Source organism: Acanthochromis polyacanthus, chromosome 2 (assembly GCF_021347895.1).
Source record: "Acanthochromis polyacanthus isolate Apoly-LR-REF ecotype Palm Island chromosome 2, KAUST_Apoly_ChrSc, whole genome shotgun sequence".
Taxonomy (NCBI): domain Eukaryota; kingdom Metazoa; phylum Chordata; class Actinopteri; family Pomacentridae; genus Acanthochromis; species Acanthochromis polyacanthus.
In genome coordinates this window covers 8,453,310-8,473,741 of record NC_067114.1, presented here as the reverse complement: position 1 = coordinate 8,473,741, position 20,432 = coordinate 8,453,310, and the positions used below count along the sequence as shown (strand labels likewise).

The following is a 20,432-nucleotide window of genomic DNA, read 5'->3' as shown; positions in this document are numbered from 1 at the left end:
ATGCAACACATTCTGAAACACAGTCTTGTTCAAGCATATCTGCAACAGACCACAGACGAATGAAAGCGAGAAAGCGCTCTTTGTCAACACTGATGTCTACTGCATTTGTACACTACAGCGGCTCTACATTAACACTTTCATACCAAAGCAGATTACTGTCTGGTAGATCACTCAGGTAGGCAGTTATGTCAACAGACATGACAGTAGCTTTATGTGGATGAGAGGAAGTGGTACCAAGATAGTCACAAAGTTTAGGAGAAACAAACAAGTAATGCTCAGGAACCTCAGTCAGTTCTGCTAACCATAGAGACCAGGTGGAGGATTTAAAGCAGTTAAAAATAAAAGTCTGATTCTGATTTACTGAGCTGCTTGTCTGGAAACCATGTGACTGGCATCACATGAGGTGAGGGAGGAGGAGAGTGGCAAAGGGTTTGTGTTTGTGTGTGTGTGTGTGTGTGTGTGTGTGTGTGTGTGTGTGTGTGTGTGTGTGTGTGTGTGTGTGTGTGTGTGTGTGTGTGTGTCTCCAGCTCCCACAGGCGCACACACACACACGCACACGCACACAGCATGTATTCCACTCCTGGCACCATAATAAGCTTTGTGATCAGTTTCCTTGGTTTCCACTGACAGTAAGCAGATATAGGCAGCTCGGAGAGGTAAACAGAAGCAGCTCTAGCTGGTGCACAGCCACAGGCACACAGACATAAGAGAGGCGGATGGGAGGAGAGTAGGAGAGTCAGAGACAGAGATGAATTTTTGCATAAAAGAGGCATAAGCCAATCTTGCAGCCGTTGGTGTCAGGGGCATAAGCAGTCCACACACTAATCACTTGGTAGATGATTTTTTTTTTTATAACCAGTATATTTTGTGATTCCTCTATGGAGCACCAGCTTTATTTCCCCTACCACAATTCTCCTTAAAAAATTCTCTCTAAATGTGGGTTGGCATATTTTTGACTGCACCAAACTGGTCACAATTCTCCAAATCCCTCCTTAAATTTGGAGTATATGCTTCTTGTTTTTAATTCCTGGAGGATCGACATGGCCCTGCATTGAATGCAATCATGGATTCATTTAAGTTGTATCTTTTTTTGCAAATTCTGTTTTAACATTGCAAAGTTTGTTTCAATCCCTGCTATTAAACAGTGTGTTTGTTGACAGACATTTAAACAATTGTATCCTTCATCAAGCTGTGCCTTGTATACAGTGAGATTTGTTGGAGATGTGTGGAATTAAACTTGTGTGGCAGTAAACCCTGATTTTTGAAGCATTAAGATGTAAAAGCGGTTGTTCGCTCTTAAGCTACAATTCCACACGATCAGTCATTTTCAACTACAGTCGCACTAATCTCCAGGAAAATGCATTTGTGCTCGTGAAAAGCATTTGTGAGTGAGACAGACAGAGGGTAATGGAGGACCTTTGGACACATGCTAGTTCTGTGCTGCAAAACTGTGACCTACTTTTTATAGACTTTAACACAGATAAACATGCGTGCACGCACACACAAACGCGCGCTCACACACTCTGACAAAGGGACAGGAAAGTAGAGGTTAGGCATGCACTAAGCCCCATTCTTAATACATGCATTCCAGTGGATAGAGCTCAGTGCCGCTGTGCTTTTAGCCTGCCTGTTGGTACAAGCATCTCCTACAAAGTCTCCTGCATACCTAACAATAAAAAGTAGAGCCTAATAGCATGAGTACACACACACAGACAATATATATATTTATATATACATACAGATACACACACACGCATACTCATGAAGACACTGCTTACCAACATTTTACACTTGATAAAAAAGAAAACACATCACTCTGGTTGTTTGGTTAAATATAAGCTAAATCACCTGCCTGATGTTGCATTATCATGTTATTTACTGACCTAAAGACGACACAGTAGACACAATCACCAGTGCAAATGTGATGCCTCATTCCTGTGCTATCCTGCACTCAAGTTACTGTTTGTAATAAATCCCCACACACACCAGAATGCATCGCAATCCATATATTATGAAAAAAGAGGAAACTGCACAAACTGCCAAAAAAAATGTGTTTAAAAAAACAAGCGTTCAAGAGGCCTTGAAAGGACAGAGAATCAGCTTGATGTTGGATTTTCAAAAAGATGTTATTGTCAACATACCGATTCCATGGCTGTGGGAGAATGTCAGTGGGCTAAAATCCAACTAGAAAAACACCTGCTGCTGCAGAGTCCACAGAATCCTGAAAAACAAGACGAAAACAAAACCAAGCATTAATTACTCGGACAGCACAAGCAGTTTCACATTCCTTGCGATAGATGGGTATTGGGGTGAATGCAGAGGGTCATGTTTCTCCTCCCAGGATCGGTTCTCCCTCAGTTCTCTTGCAAACTGAGAAAGACATATGGAAGAACTGCACCATATACCACACTTCAAAGTGAATTGAGTATAAACAGGTTATCAGTTTACTAATACTTATGGACTAATTTTTAACTCAGGATCTACCTGCTCCAGGACAATTTGAAAAGCATTTCAGGAAAGAATGATTTTTTGAAAGGTTATACCACTGTGCATTCAGACTAAACAGCCATGTAGAGGAAAGAAAAATCACAGCTGTGGTCTAGCAGTACTTTCAACTGGCAATCAGAAATGAAGCCATAAGCAAACAGGCAACTATGGGTAGACCACCTCTGCAATGTTGTCATAGCAGCATTTCTATATATATATATATATATATATATATATATGTATGTGTGTGTGTGTGTGTGTGTGTGTGTGTGTGTGTGTGTGTGTGTGTGTGTGTGTGTGTGTGTGTGTGTGTGTGTGTAACATATATGTGTGACATTTCCATTAAACAATAGCAGCCATTAGAAGGCAACTGGTAATATCGGTAATGTGAGCAGTGATGAAGCATACTATCCAATTTTACTTTGCTCCAAGTGGTATATGCCGTGTTGTTGATATCGCAGCGTACAGTTTACAACAGCATCAACAAACTGCAAGCAAAAAAAACTTCACAACTACATGATGACAGCGCATGAAACATGCTATGCAGGGTCTGTTGCATTGCACGAAAACCAGTTCCTCTTCCCACATTCCCCATGAGCTTTTGGCATAAAAACAACGCTAGCCTGACGAGTGAGAAAACCAAGCTGTGTTCCAAATTCAACACGGCAAATCATATCATTAAAGAGGAGATGCCTTTTGCACAATTTAAATCAGAAATTCCTCTCCAGAAGAAAGACCACTGATAAAGCGTGATTATGCATTTTTAATTGTTCCCAGGGGTATGCGTCTCTTATTTACCATCAATCTATAATCAGAGCTGTGTTAATTCCATCATGAATATACTCATATCCAAGAGCAGGGAATTTTATATGCTTCTACAATAATGCACATTTATTCTTTTACATTGAATGAAACAGAAGAGGAGCCCCACATATGGTTCCATTTGAGAAACATGGTGGCAGTACAATTCAACAGGATTTTTTCCCCGACAAGGCATGGAGGCACATGACAAATGGCGCTAATGGTGTATTCTATGCATACAAAATAGATTTCTCAGTTGGTCTCATACCAAAAATTGCATACACTGTATATACTGTGTTTTAAATATTGTTTGGAATAACCTGTTCAGACTTGCAGGGGAGAACGCAGTTAAATTGGCATTGTTCTCTTGCAATGTTTGTTGCACTTGTCACTACAATAGTCAGCAAGTCTCCCTACTTGTAAGTTTGATGAGGTCTTTTTATTGTGTGGTAAGGAGGGGGATAATCAAATATCTGGAATCTTTTGCCACTTGAGACAATAATTCACAACATTTATGTAATTAAGCATATGAGCCAGAAAATAAAGATCACACAGTAATGAAACAGCATGATGACATTTCTGGGACATGACAACAAGGCCAGAATTGCAAGTAACAGATGTAGTAAGAGGTTACTGGGTATGAGTTTCCTATACATTTAGAGTAAATTGTTGATTTATGACAGACCAAGAATTTAAACCTATGCCGTCTGTTCAAAATAGTTTTCATATTTCCAAGTTAATATGAGGCTGTTACTACATACATGTGAACTTTAATTTTTTTAAATTTAATGTACCATTTTGAACATGATTTATGCTGGATCAACCTCCTAACAACAGAATATTATTATTTGTGATAATACGACATTTCCATTTTTATACATTTGTGTAATCATATCTAATGTAATGCAAAAGCATAACAGCAGAAATCCTGAAGTCAGTGAATAATGATGACCCTTCCCCCAGTCTACTCCCAACCATACAATGAGGACAGGGGTTTAGCAGGATTTAGACAGCATGACAGGGGAGGGTATTTAAAAGAGGTGCAGCGTTGGGGTGGCATTCTAGTGATTATGGGACACACCCACTCCACTACAATCTGAACCCACATTTGTTTCATCAATCCGCTTTAAAGGCACCATAACGGGACGGAAGAGCAGTGAGTAGCATCTAGTTGTCAGTTCTAGCGCAACCAGTGTGGGAACGCGAGACAGGATTAAGGCCAGACCTCCCTAGGACAGCCTCAGTGGTAAGGAGGATGATGGCTAGATTCACATTTGTCTTTGTACTGGAGTGGAACCTGTGGGGCTTTCCCAGCGGGAAGCACGGGATTGAGGGATTGTAGTAATCCAGCCAGGAAGCACAACACTACCCTGACAGCAGAGTTTTGGATACAGCACAATCAATCGCCCTTGATGACTGCTTAAAAAAACTGACATGCATGGCTGCACCAATAAGCATAACCCTAAAGGCAAGGAAGATAAAAGTTACCCCCAAATTTTGGTCTAATAACAAGGAAGCATAAGCAGTAATGCATACCTTCCTTATAAAACTTTAAGTGCCATATTATAGTATACCATTTCCTCACATAAAAACAACTTAGTGGGCAAGATATTAAAGCAGAAAGACAAAAATCACCTTCAGGTATTACTGTACAATGAAAATTTTGACATTCAGCAATGGTCAGGAAATGCAGCAGAGCCACTTTGATTAAGGAAACGCCCATTGCCTATTTCAGCAAAAATCTCAAGGATGTACCAAGCCTCTTAAGTCCTTGTTTCAAATTTTTAATTAAACTTTGATCATTTCTTATTTCTCGACAATCAAAGACTGTGCATATCCTGAGTTTTACTCAAACGGAAGATGCAGATTCAACAAAACCTTCCAGGACACAGACAACTTTTTTTTTTTAGAAAACATTCCTCCTCATGCAAGCAGTTGTACAACATATAAAATACATTCCTCTGCTTACAAGGAGAGATATTATACAGAGAACACAGCAGATAACCAAGGTATAGAAATGCACGTAAGAAGCCAGCTGCACTAGCTATTTGCCAGGCCAAACTTCGTCTAGCTAAAGTAGCACATTTCTTTAGCTGCCAAAGTCAGAACTGGAGGATGGGATCTATGTTTGACCCATCTCTGTGTCTTTAAAAACACACAATCCTACATTTATACCCACCTCCACAGTGGGTAATGTACACAGAGGTGAAAAAGGAGCCAGAGGCTGAACTTCTCCCTCATTTTTTCCCCCATTCATGTTACTTTTCACGTGTACAACTCAGTGCGACATTATGAATGCCTTTCAGGAGTGACACTATGAAAGCATGTGCCCTCATCCCCTCCTTTAAAACTACATTACATCTCTGACCTTTCTTTCCACTCTGCCTTTGAGTGTGGCCAACAGATAAACAAACACAACTGCGCCATCTGACAAAGTCGGAGAACGTATCGTACGAACAAGTTATTTTTCAGCGTAACCAAACCCTTATGTTCTCCCAAGAATGTGGTCCTTGTATTTATTCACAGGGTAAAGATTCCATTGTTTAGTTTACATAAAATGCTTTTGCATGCACATTAATATAGAAAATGACAGTGCCACTCTTTGCCTCTGGACATACATTTTTCATCTGCTTCAGCCTTGATAGTGGGGTGTGTCAAACAGAACTGTGTTTAGTTAAAAATCCAACTAAACCCAATATATTAACAGGGCTGTAGTGTTTGTAGACTGGGTGGCATTGACAGGCTCCTTAGTAATTGTTTCTAGCTAATTAATGTTGACTAGCATGAGAACACATATGTACAGCACACACACATTATCTGCCGATTAGCTAAAATAGGGAAAAAACATCAATAATATCCTATCCAATAAAATCAGTCACTAGATGGGCAAAAATCACACGTACAATTGCATGCACTGAGACATACGTCTGGCATAATCTATTCATTCTATGTATTATTTGTGGCAAGCCTAATGCAGTGATGCTGATCTAAAGGTCAGAGGTAAAAGGTCAAACTTTGCTTAAAGATGGGCTCTATTTAATCTAGACTTATGCCAAATGCACTGCCTACTAAGTATGTGAAGCTGAGACCAAACATTCAGCATTATTATGTATAATTACAACAAGTTTCGAGTTCTGCATCACCATGACAACATGTCTGCATATTAAATTCTTCTGTGCTTTCACTGTCCCTGTTATCTAACAGCTGAAATATCAGCAGTGTGTTCCAGAGTGTTTAGCTAAGTTCATCACAGTATTGCAGGTATTGCCATACCACAGAGAAAAGGGACAGTTTGTGAGCCACAGAGTGGTGAGCTACAACATATGTGTAGTCAAGGCAGCTGTCCTACAAGCACCTCTAAACACTGCTGTAAGTGAGAGAGCTGATGAGACCAACCCTGGTTTTAACAGTGACCTTCAACAAGAATCAGAGGCTGTCTTTGATGCTGACAGACTATGACTGCAGATAAAGATAAATCTCTTCACTGGAGCTCAGAAAATGGCATTGCACCAGAGTGACTAAAACATTTGGTTGCAGGAAAGCGGGGTCTATTGCAGGTCGGCTTTCCTTACCTAAACATGGCAGCAGCTGTATCAACACAGCAAATGTCCTACTATTTTAACTTACAATGACTAGACCCCCTGTTTACTACAATGTCTAACAGGCAAGGTTATGCCAACAGGCTTATGAGCTATTGTGAAACCTTGGAAATTATTGGGAAAGTACGATATCAAGGGAAGGTGTAATTGGTGTAAAAGGTAGTCCAAAGTCTGTGGTTAGTGAACATGACGTCCAGGTGAGGGAGGAAAAACGGAAGAACTGAAAGACTGCTGATTCAATGTGAGAAGCCAGAGGTGACATGTACATGTTTGTGTATAAGCCCAAATGACTGAACTTTCCTAGGTCCAGTAGGATTAAGGAGGACACAGATGGTCTAACACTGGCTTAAGGACACAAACATCTTTGGTCCTGCTGTTATATCATTCGGCATCTAATTACAAAAGAGCTTCCCTTTCCACAACCTGGAATCACTGGTTTTATTTGGGAAGTTCAGACCATATAATGCAAATGCACCAGTGTCCACCAGGGCTACAAAATGCTTCTCTAGTCAGTCCTCTGTCTGGCTTCTCTATCAGAAAACAGATCAGAGCCAGCTGAAAGGCAACCTAGACCAACAGCACACAAAGCACAAACCCTTATCTGATTTCATAAACCCTGTCACTGGCCTCGTACACATCATGCAAGGACAGTCATTCTAGGGATTTCACAGGAACTGTTACTTTGCTACAGTCTGTGCCAAAATAGCGAACACGCAACAGTACTTGTTTTTCCACGTTCCTATAGATGCCAGCGATACTGAACAAAAAGAACACCACATAAAATAGGGTTGGCAAGGGCTGGTGCAGCAACAGGTCTCTCTTGAAGTGGGATGGGAAAGAAAAAGGTGGGGACGTCATGTATGTAAATATTTCGCACTTGAGATGGAATTTCAAGGACATGTTGAAGACAATAAACCAAAAAGCTAATAGACAAGCAGTGTCACAAAGTATGTGAAGTTTGGAAGGATTACAGAGAGAGTAGATCATTTCTAAGAAAATTCACAGGGCACCTAAATTTTCTGGGGTTAAGCTGGATGCAATAAGGACTACATTAGAAATCCATCCATCTATTATCTTTACCTAATTTATCCTCCTGTGGAGGGTCACAGGGAGGGAAGGTGTGCTGGAGCCTATCATAGCTGACAGGCCCACATAGACAGACAAACCATGCATGTTCACACTCACACGTATGGCCAATTTAAAAGGCAGGAGGAAGCTGGAGTACCAAAATCCTATGCAAGCACAAAGAGGACATGTAAACCGAGTACATTTTAGCTGTGAGGCGACAGTGCTATCCTGCCTGGTGCTAGCCAGCATTAGAAATGTTGCACAAAACTAACATGTAGTGACTTTGGGCTTAAAAGCAAATAAAGCAAGCAGCCAGATGATGGACTTATGTAGTATTAGAGTAGCTTCAAGTTGTGTCATTTGCTGCCCAATTAATGCCAGCATGATAAAAACACGTAGGGCCACATGAATTAAAATGCATTTAAGGCTGTGTTCAGACTGACATGAGTTTCGTATTGAAAAATTGCAGTCGCCTTCTCAGTTTAAAGATGCTTCTCTGTTGATTCTGTGGAGACGCCAATAGAGAAGGCCTCCACCAGAAAAACGCAGACATCTGACATGATGAGTGAACATGGGTCAACTTTAACTGGAATGCTCAGGGAGGTCATCTTTCAAGGTGCAGCGCTGAGTAATAATTTTGCAAACTACATGTGCATTACTTTTAATCCAATTGCGTAGTAGCAATGTAATCGGATTTCTACTCTTTTACTTGTAATTGCTGCAACCTAAGATAAAATAACTGCTGCTGTTACAGTTCCAGAGCAATAATAGCCTTTCTCAAAACATGACAAACATTGGTGTAAAGTCTGATCAGAATTTAAAGATCAATTACTCAAGCTAGAATTTGTTGGGTGTTATTTTATTGCTTCACCTATACCTGAAACAACACCCTCCCATGAATGTGAACCAATGAAACTGTTTGATTTAATGATCAAAACTGATTTTATTTGTTAAAATCTTTCACAATGACACTGACTCCTGACACTTGATTATTAACTGTGACTGAAAACTAAACACAAACTAAATATATGAGATTTAAAATGTATCAAGCATGTTTAAATAAACTTAGACTAAAAAATTTCAAAATACCATCATACTGCAGAAATATGTATGAAATTAGCCTGGGGGATTGTGCGGTGCTACTAGTATCTGGGGGGGATGGTTGCTGTCATGAGAGAGCTCCGTGACGGTCAGTGCAGAGATGTCAGTGATGAACCCAACCCTATATTAAGTCTAAACACTAAACCAAATAAACAATAGGAAGCAACAGCAGCTCAATACAACAGCCTGGGTTCAGCCTGCAGTATGTCAAAGCATCAGGTATCAGACCTTATTGTAATATCTTCACTAATTAGATTCAGTCATCTGCTCTTCTATGCGCAAACACTGAAGGGGAAACCTGACACTGGAGGGTGTGGGGAGACAGCTGGGGGGGAGTGGGGTTGGGCCAGGGGGAGGAGAGAGAAAAAGAGATGCACACCACACCTCTCCTCTTCAAAAACATCTACATTATTGATAAAGCCTGGTTTCTGCAGGGAGGGACCACAGCGTACCAATCCTTCACATCTCCAGCACGAGCGACTAACACAGATAGCACATTGGCAGCTCAATCGAAATAAGTGTATCTAAAGACCGCATATACTAATGTGATATTAGCATCAGCGTATAAGATGGCAATGAAGGACAATAAAAAGCATATTCAGAGGAGATTTTAAGAAGGGGTAAAAGATGGAGTAGGGAGTTAGAATAAACTGCTTAAATAAAGATAAAAGGTAAGTCTTTTGGATGGCAGGGATGGATAGATAGCAACTGAACAACAAACCAGCTAAAAAATAGCCTGATATCAAAAGCAGAGAAGTGAGGGTAGGAGGAGAAGGAGGGAGGGGATAAGGGCTGCAATGAGAAGGCAGCAGCAGCACTTGTGACACAGTTAGCGACAGCGCTTGTTTGTTCGGCACAGCCATGCCGCGGCAAGCTCAGCTCACACACACTCACTCAGCTCCCTTTGCTACAGATCTTCTGCTGTTGTCAAGGTAACAAGCTCTCTGGACAGGGAAAAAATCCTCACATTCAAAAGATGTCTTTTCAAATGCTTGCCTCAACCTGAAACTTGCATGTGTTCTCAGTATACAGCGTGTGCATTTGAAGGTTCGTCTTCAAAAACGAATGCTTTTTCATTTTCCGTGGAATTTAAACATTTCCAGTACATGACGCCGAGTGTTTTCTCAGATGGAGCTAGGATGAAAATGAAGGACGGCACAGTAGTTTGGAACATTCATTTAGTTCAGAGTTTACTGAAACTAATCAATTTAAATCAGCCCAAAAACACCAAGGCCAAAATGCCTCTTGTCTTCCAAATATAATCTTATCTGACAGGCTGAAACATCCATGGTTTTGCAATGTAGTTAATCATCACTGGTATTTAAATAAAAACGGGTATCAAATTAAAAGAATTCGCATCATGCTTGTACATTATGACCAAATGCAACTTGGGCTTGTTACAATTTAACAAGACTTGTTTGTTCTGGAAATCAAATTAAAAGACTAAAGTCTTTTTCCACAATTAGAATGAATACATAACATTGTTAGGGTGCCTCACCATACTATGCATGGTGTGGAGTACAGTGCAACACTAAATGTATGCAGCTTTAGAAGGTGGTACACGCAATATCGTGATATTTATCTCATGATGGATCTTACCACCTTACCCACAAAGTCAGCAAAGCAGCCTATGCAATTATCAAATCCAATTCTTCAAAGAGATGCAAAAACAACTGCATAGGTAGAGTAACAGCATCCAAAATGTATTTTATGATGCTGAATCACTACTGCTTTACCATTTCAAACCCACTGATTAAAACGACATAAGGCAAGCCGAATTCTTAAATATTTTTTCCTCTCCTTTCATTGATAGCGATGTACTGCTTCTTTTCTGTGCTTTCAGATACTTTCATATATGCTTATACACATTATGCCTAAACTGGTAGAAACTGCAGCAGGGCTACTATAGCAGCAATAGCCAGAGCTGCTCCATAGACAAAACCCAAGAATGCAGAGGGGCTGAGCAAGGCTCTGGACATATTATGCAATTAATGGCCACGACTGGACAAACTGTGATGGTGAAACTAATCAGGTCTGTATTTAACTAGCCACACTTCAACTGATCTATAATCAGCGGCACCCTTTACGTCCATTACCACACTTTGCTTTTATGTATCACTTCATTGTTCTATATTATCCATACTGTAAAATGACAAAAACAATGACACTGTCCACCACAAATCACCAAAGTGATACCAAAGAGCTCTCTCTGCCAGGCAGTCAAAAACCCAGCGGTATTCATCAATTACGATGAGCAAACCCTCGCTTTGTTAGATGAAATGTGTATACATTTTTCAAAACATATATCAGTTTGGAAATAACTTTGGGATTTGTCACAGATATGTTTAACTGTAAACTGAAGCACACAAATACCTTAAATCACAGTAACTGAAATAATGAAACACATGCTTTCAAATAGTTCTTATTAACAAACGGTGCCAATGTCAATAATGTCCATTTCATACACTGAACCGGCATTACTGTTTACCTGAAATACATAAGCAAATTCCAAAACACATGCCTTTAAGAAGCATGTCAACAGTCTTTCCTATTGTTTTCTATATAAGCCTGCACATCAGTGTCAACAAGCCGTGGGATGGCGTGGATGGACTAGCTGCCCTATTTTACAGTGCCGATACTAGTTTATGCTCCAGAAAAGCAGCAGTGCTTCTCAGACTCGCTCTCTTTATCGTCAGATCCCAGCTACGCTATGCTGATTTCCTCTCTTGTCAGGTGATATGGAAAATAATCTACCAGGATATAAGAGCATTCCTCTCACACAGAGCGATCAAAACAACGGATCCTAATACCCATGAGTTGTCAGAGCAGCCCTTTCCTTAGCTCTAGTCCATGACTAAAATATTTTCAAGAAAGTCACACCACTTGGAAACAGGGCCTTGTTCAATGAAAATCAGCAAAGATACAATTTGTTATTATCATTTACCGTTTGTGTATAATGTTCAAAAGGCATATGATCGATTGTACAGTTGCTGTATACAATGCTCACTTAGATAGTTCACAGAAACCAATATTTTTTTATTTATTTTTTTGCTTGTGTTCTTTAAACCCTACACCTGCAAACAGCACACATTGTCATCAATGCCATAATCTACTCTGACATCTCTAATGGTAGAGTCAACTACATACATTCCGATCCCTAATCGTGATATTGCATATTGAATGAAGGACAAGGACACAACACTTCAGCCTCCAGTTCTGAACTGACAAATGAAAGCAAGATAGCCACAGTAATTGATAAGTACCGAAGATGATATTTGAAAAGCAAAAAGTTGCATTTAATCATCCTGTAGTTGAATAGCCAGTGTTTTAAACGACGACAGTAAGTGAAGGCCAGCCTTCCTACTCAGCAACACTGTGATTTATTTATTTATTTTTTATTAAGAAAGCTTGCTCTGCCATTCAGCCTCGCACACAACCTGAGCGTTTCCACAGTTCTGCCATTTGTCATTTTCTGTTGCCATGGTTGCAGTGAAAGACAGAGCTTTATGAATATTGGAAATGGAGGAGTAGCAGCACATGGTACATAAACACCCGCACATGCTCTAACATCACAGAGCAAGTCGACTGTGTTCGTTTTGAATGCCTGCAGCCATCCGTTCACCCACACAATTCTCAGCCAGTTAAAAAGTAGCCATTTAATAAATATCTTCAGCTGACACAGATTGTCTCCACACATACTCAAAATCATGTATCCACCAACAAAGCCAGCTTTTCAGCTTCACACAGGGGTTTAAAACTTCTTATCAATGCATATTCTGTGTTCTTCAAATTACAGCATGTCACACACAAATAAAGAAATAATCACTGTTTGGATCCACAGTGTAGGTGTGATGAAGGGTAATGCTGATGTTTATACTATTTTGATGATGACATGAAGGTACACTGACTTGCTGGCTCCTTGGTACAAGAAACTGACTGGCACAATGAGTGCAATTGCATGTGTAAGTGTACACGTATCAAACGTGATGCCACAGTCACCTTGACAAGAAGCCATTTTAGACTTTCCACATATTCTTTTGGGCTCAACTGTCATTGTCCCTCTTCTCCTTTTTGGCATGTTTAGACACACACAAACACTGACTTCCTCTTAGAGATTTCTCATTGCAGCCTCATTGGAAATCTGTCCAAGCACCAGAAAAGGGTGTGCATGCATTATAGCAAGGTGAAACTACTGAAGAGCACACAGAGGAAGAAACAGCAACGGCAGTCTGTGGCTATGCATATATATGTTGAGAGAATATAACCCACTAAAGAATTGTCAATGAAAATAAACATGTTATATGACAACGCCATCTGAGAATACAGACTACACTTGAGCTATGATTACAAAGTGATTGCCAATAAAGAATACATACCATGAATATACACACACCCCCGAGTGTTGTGCATGTTAATTTTTTTTCTTTCCCTTCTTGAAGAGGCAGAAACAAATCACACATTGGCCTGTTGCGGAGGGCTTTGATCTCACATATAAAGACCAAGTGACAACTCGCTGCACTCTCTTCAGTGGAGATATGGCTACAGAACTGCATCATAAGGTAGAAAAATACAGGATTCTGGTTGGTTTAAATTGAATGCACACAAGTGCAAATTTTATTTGTAGTCTAAAGCTTCACATTTATAATTGACATAATAAAACGAGAACAGTAACAGTAGTATTTTTGCTTTCTCCTTAGAAATACTATCTCAATCGCTTTCACACAGTCGTGAATACACATTCTGCATCATTTGAAAAGAAAACATGTATCATGTAGTCTCTTCAAATTAGCCAACAACTGAAGTTTAGACATCAACATCTACTAGCAGCGACAAGCTGCTTGCATATTTGCATTTGGGAGTATAGAAAAATATAGCGAGATCCTTAACATGCACTACTTCACATTAAATGCTGCTGACATAAAGCAGAAAGACTCCAATGTCCTTAGTGTGCGCACATAATATATTAAGATTTCTGTCACAGGAGGAAACAAAGCTAACTGTTAGGTCCAACGCCCTTAGCTTCCTGCACGCAGTGCTTCCTGAGGAACCAGGGCTACTGCATAGAGGTGGAGATGGGGGAGGAGACTGTCAGAGAGTGAGGGGAGATGAGCATGTGAGGATGCAGTATGCAAGAGTATTTCTGTGCTCTGAAATGCAAAGATGAGAAGGAAATGGTGGTAGAGAGAAAGTGGAAGCAGAAAAGACGAGAGAACAGAGGGTTAGGCTGTGGAAAGAGGGAGGACAATAAGAGAGTTGAGCCAAGTGTGTTAGAGAGCAGCATAACAGAGCACCGCAGGGCTGAGTTCAGCAGACAATATCATCTATCCAAGAATCACAGAGGGTGATGTGATGAAATTTAACAGATATGTTGCACATGGGTACAATTAGCATGTGTGTTTGTGAAAAACAACTACAAAGAGAGCATGTGTATTACCATAAGCACATCTGCAAACATCAACATAGACATAAAGAAAAATTATGTGTGGCTGGCATGGAAAAGGAAAACAGCAAAAGGACAATCAACATTTTAAGTTGATGGACCAAAAACCCAAGCGCTCAACCAAGCCCTCCAAATTTAGCCCCTTTTCACTTAATTATTAAAAAGGAAAAACATTCATAATAGAACAGCTGTAGCTTAAAATAGATTTAAATTTTGTATCTTTATGTCCACGACCGGAGAGCTTGCGACAGAAAAAGAAGCCATCCATTTGATTATACTGTTTGATGACATCAACGTTTACTACATGTCTTCCAGGTGTGATTTCTGCAAGCTATAAACCGAGGAGGTAATACATTTTGATAGTTGACTATTCTAAAGAAGAAGGCTAGGCTAGAGTGACAGAGATGCCTAGCCAGGAGCAAGGGGACAAGCTGACGACCCACCACACCTCCATCATGTGTCAACAAAAGCAGCAAGACCCTGTGGCCTCCATTTTTTCAATCCATTCTGATGTGTCACATGCAAATGAACAACACACCTGTAAAATGATTGGCTGTCAGTGTGTCTCGCAGCACGCTTGTGGTTTGTTAATGCAAGAGCCTGATTACATTGGATTTTTGGAGCCAAAACTATGCATATTAGGGATATATTGTAATGGGAAAATGGGATAATTTTTAATTTACTTTCAAGGTATTTTGCCTACAAGTTAACAGCTTACCATGAAGACAAAGCTAGACTGCATACTACTGTCACCTCAGCTGCTTTGTGTGCTGTAGACACTGGTGAGAGTATTTTACGAATTCACTCTACTGAACAAAGCATATGACGACACAATTTTTAGATTATCAGTCATGTTTTTCTGCACTATGTGGTGGTTTAAAAATAATCTGTGCCGAGGTTCCAATTTGCAACTCTACAAGTTAATTCTCTACTATACTGAATGGATGATAGACATTCTAGCTCAAAGCCAGGAAAAATGTATTCAATATAAAAATATATATATATTCATCCTAAAGCCTTAGGGAAAGAACCAGCAACAACATTATATATACACAATCTGTAGTACATATGCTAAAATGTTAAAAACATCAGTATGATCCTTAAACTGCTAACCTTTTCCAAGAAAACTGTACATTCAAAACAGGCTATGCAGTGATTGTGGGTGAGAACTGGCTTTGCATAAGTAATGAAGAGGAATAAAAGGATGTCCTACATCCACACCAGAGATTACACTGCTGGCTGCTGTTTCTATAAAAAGATTCATTGCAGGGAGTATGAGTGACACAGGCACACACGCAACCACAAGCACACACAAACACACAGATGGGCACAAAAACAAGGCAGGGTATTTATAGGAAAGAAGGTTCTAGTATCAAAAGAACTCTAAAGATCAGTGTCTGTTTAACTGCAGTCACCCAATCAGAGAGCTGTGATGATTCCAAGCCTCAGACGACAGTGAAAGCTGGAAAGATAAGCCATTGCTCAAGGCCAAACTAAGGTGTCTTCTATCTTTCCTGTTCTCCTACTTTCCACTTCTCGTTTAGACTACTTCCTTTCTCGGCAAAACAAACAAATCAATGAAGTGTCTTGACAACGTGTGATACAGCAATACAATGCTTATGCACAGGCCTTGTAATAAGGGCCAAACACATACTAGACTGTTGCTTTAAGAGCTGCTCTGTGCTGCCACATATTCAGGAGGGAAAGTCCCTGTGCAGGCTGACTGAAGATGATGTGATTTTCCACTCCCCACTGACTGCTCTGGTTAAACACACCAGCTACAAGATACTGACTGTCCTCATCCAAAAAAGCATGTTTTATTTTCATATTATTCATGATTTAATAAGAATATTCTTAACAATACCACTAATCATGTGCTGTTAACACATTATCAGTGGTATTAAACAATGAAAATATTGCACGCAAATGATAGTTTCTGTGGCTTTATAGCCACAGATATAGAACACACCTTTTTTTTTAGCTAAAAAGTTAGTCAAACATCCTTGAAGGATTATGTAACATTCAGCTATGTTGTCTGTTGATCTGTTGGACAAATTAAATGATTTAATTGTTAATCTCGCACTTATTCACAATATAAAAGCAAAATAACCAAAAAACTTTGTCTATAGTGCAGTACTTTGACAAGCTAGTGTAGCAAACTTTGGATAACTATCGTCATACATTTATATCTGAACATCCTTGCTATAATGGATTTCCACATCCAGATGACACAGCATTGGCTTCCCCAATCATATCTATACATCAGATCTTTGCACGTGGTTTTCAACCCACACTTCTTGATTGGACTAAAGCACATCAACCTTGCATGATTTAGGTCTGATCTGTTCTCGTATGCAACTGAACCATTACCAAACAACATGGCTTCATGTTTTGGAATTAACGCCACTCGAGATTCTTCAACCATGCGAGCTCCACCTTCTCTCATGCTTTTCAGTTTGTAATTCCACGTGACACTCCCATATTACAGATGCAAACATGCCATCACACAGCTATAGTGTCAATACTGAGGGACGAGAATTTCTTGTCACGAGGAGGTATGTTATGAACAATACAATAAGGAACCGCCTCCTTATGACTTCAGGGAACTGCCGATGTTAAATTTTTACACTTATGTTAGACCTGAACAATTAATATATTTCAAATCGAACTGCTATTTGAAATGATGCAATGAGCAAATTGGAAAGGCTGCTTTTTAGGATATACAAGGTGTGGGTATGAAATAATGACACTTGTGCCCTAATTCATTTTTATTAAATGTGAGCAGACTGAAACTTTCAGGAGATGTTTATGCTTGTCCACTGACCAATGCATAGTATATGATTCAGGCATGTAGCCTAGCCACGCTAGACCCATGCTCTGAAGATGCAAGGGTCTAGGCACACTCGACAGGGAGGGAGGTGCGCTAAAAGGTTGTCTATCAAATCACTCTGCAGCAATTGGGTAGGTATACAACCAATCAGCGCAACGAATAGGCTGACGTAGTTCCTAGAGCGCCAGATTGTGGCTAAGTCCCATTAGCTTCCCAACCAGCGGAGCCAACTGGTATATTAAGGATTTGCCATATCCCGTTGGCATAAGTCCAAATACGTCTTTCTTCTCAATGAAACACTTCAGTGCCGTCCTTTGTTTATCTTTCAAGTTGAATTTTAGCTTCAAATCTTTAAGGGCTGTGGCCAAAGCCGAGTCGAAAGATAACTGTTTATTGTGCGCCGGTTGTTTCTGTCAATCGTCGCGCCTCTGTCGTCACTTAGTTACGCCCGCCTTCTGACTCTACACTTCATGGTGATTCGTCCGGCCAGTTTTAGGAGTGTCCAACCTCGAGCCTTATGGAGGGTAACTAGACTCACCCTGGTAGAGAATTAAATTCGTTGCCGTGGGTTGTCTAGCGCGGCTAGGCTATCAGGGATGCATACTGTGGAACAAATGACAAAAGCCCAGCCTCATTATTTAATAGCCACAACATGTACATTTTGCAGCAAGTCTGACCCAGGGTTTAAACTGTAGTGTCAAAGGCTGAACAAGTTAATGACCTCCTCCTTGTGGCCATGGTGTTTTAAATGTGTTAGATAGTAAGTACGGAACTGAAGCTTGACTTAAAGAAGCTACGTGAAAAATAAAATTGCAAAATCACAATCTTGTTTGCAAACACTCAGAAATTTGCCCCAAATAATTCAGCCCTAGTTTATATGTTAAATAGAAAATAAAGTTTTCTGATAAGAATGTTCTTTGAGAAAGGCCAGAAGTAGTGGTTCTGTTAATACCCTGCAATGTGGTTTATTTTACAATGTAGCGATCATAAAATTATGTTTGTCTGCATCAACAGCTTTGCTCTGCATCAGTGGGGATTTCTTTCTCCCTCATACTCTCAAACTCTTGGATGTGAGTGTCAAGTACGGTCTACAAACCCTCCGGACACACACACAAACACTATTAAAACCCAAGCACCAGCGGCAGGTGTGTGGACAACGTAGATTAGTGGTTTAATAAGACTGCACAGTGCAAAAGATGACAGACTAGTTTTATTTATACACATTTCTGACCAGAAGATGAGTTACCAAGCACCATGAAATTTAAGAAGCGATTTAATCATTTTTAGATTATTTTGCTATGTCAGTAAGCGAAACAAAGATTTAGAAAACAATATAAAAAGGTTCTGACCTCCTTCAGGCTGAAAATACTACTAAATGGCAGATTTTGCCATCCAATAAATGTGGCAGTAGAATCATTACTGATCCTAAATGGGCCAACTGCTGTTTGGCATGTGCCTTATCACTGTCGTCCCATGCACCTGACCTATCTAACGCTTCATAGTTTCACTAGCAGTCTTCTAGTGTGAGCACATGAACATCGTGTCTCTCAACAAAGTAAAACTTTGTAAAGTTTATAAAGTGTGAAAGTGCAACTACAAACTTGTAGTTGGTGTATAGCCTAAAATTTGCAGGATACTTTGCAAGTATTTAAAGAAATTTCTACAAGTTCCAGTGAAAAGATGGGCAAAACAATAGACCTATAATTTCAGTTGAAGTGAAAGACTCATTGGACAGCTTCATATCATCTACCTAGAGAGAGATTGAGAATATCTGACTAGTCAACAATGTATTTTGCTAGATGATGTTATACTATGCTGTGGCAAAGGCTCTCTGTTTTTTGCTGCAAGCACCATACTCATTGAAAAGAATGTGAGGAGTGTGCTTTTTGATGCACTGATACTGCCAGTCTGAACATGGCTTTAACATATTATCCCAAATGTCTCTCAGTTATGGTCACATGCACACCTCTGAGGACATCTAATTTATCCTGGAAAGCTGGATGAACTCAGAAAAATGACACACTGGCCTCATTTGTCTGAACTACAGTTTGTGTCTGAAGCCCCTAATGAGTTATGGAACAGGCTTCTTCTACCAATAGCACAGCATGACCTCCATTATAGCGAGCCAGAAACACAAACTTTAAACTCCACTGCCCATATAGGATTTGTAAATAAGCTTTGACAAAATAAGTCACACAAGTAAACAACTTGTCTAAAACCAATTACCCACAAAATATGAAATACAAAAAAAACAGAATCAACAATGGGCAAAGTTGAGTACCTTTAAAACAGACAGTGGAATGAATCACAACCTCTTTATAGCTACCAGCCTGGCTGTAAAGACAGAAAATAGCTGAGTGGTGAAAATGCATGTACTGGTCAAAAAGGGTGCTTAGATCCTTTGTGTTAAGTATACTGCCCCACAGCATGCTGGGGGAAAACAAAGTATGGCTGCACGTACTGGTGAGCAGAGGCATGGGCCCCGACTGGCAGACCTCCTCTCTTTGGTATTTAGGTATGCCTTTACTTTTCATTCACATCCCACCCGCACAAGCGCAGAGACCCATCTCCCCACAGTCATCCCCTCCCCCTTTCCTGTTGTTGCATTTCAATGTAAATGGGTGGATGAATGGCTGCAGCTGGCCCATCAAAAGGCCAGCCTCGCTGAAGGGCCTTGGTGATTGAGATTCAGCCAGGCCACACCACCTCTACCCTCCCCCACCCACCACTTTGTCCCAACACCCCCCCCCCCCCCATCTCAACTAGTAGCTTATTCAGGACATGAAGAGGACGACGGGATACAACAAAGCTCAAAGACAACTGATTTCGCAGTTTGTCTCTGAGCACAGCTGTAGTCAGCAAAAAGCACTTTCTCCAAGTGGCAATAAATCCTAAACATCTGTATTGTAGGATGACAAAGGTTGGTTACGGACAAAGCACAAAATACTGTCCCATTTTAGCAGTGATTAAATAAAGAACGGAAAGGCAAAATTCCTTTCACATACATTGTTTACCATAAATTTAACATCCTTCATCTGTTAGTGATGTGATGTAGGAAGAAAGGGCTGCCACCACAATGATGAACAATCAGTCATGGGAATTTGAC

The 20,432-nt window shown here is 40.2% G+C and overlaps 1 protein-coding gene across 2 annotated transcripts in view; it reads right to left on the bottom strand.

Annotated features, from left to right (window-relative positions):
* ankrd11 (ankyrin repeat domain 11) overlaps positions 1-20,432 on the bottom strand; it is a 105,739-nt gene that overhangs the window by 77,985 nt on the left and 7,322 nt on the right. For both annotated transcript variants that reach the window (XM_022201336.2, XM_022201343.2), the window contains exon 2: positions 2,142-2,221. The gene's annotated coding sequence lies outside the window, so the exon portion shown is untranslated. The remainder of the gene's footprint in view (positions 1-2,141; positions 2,222-20,432) is intronic.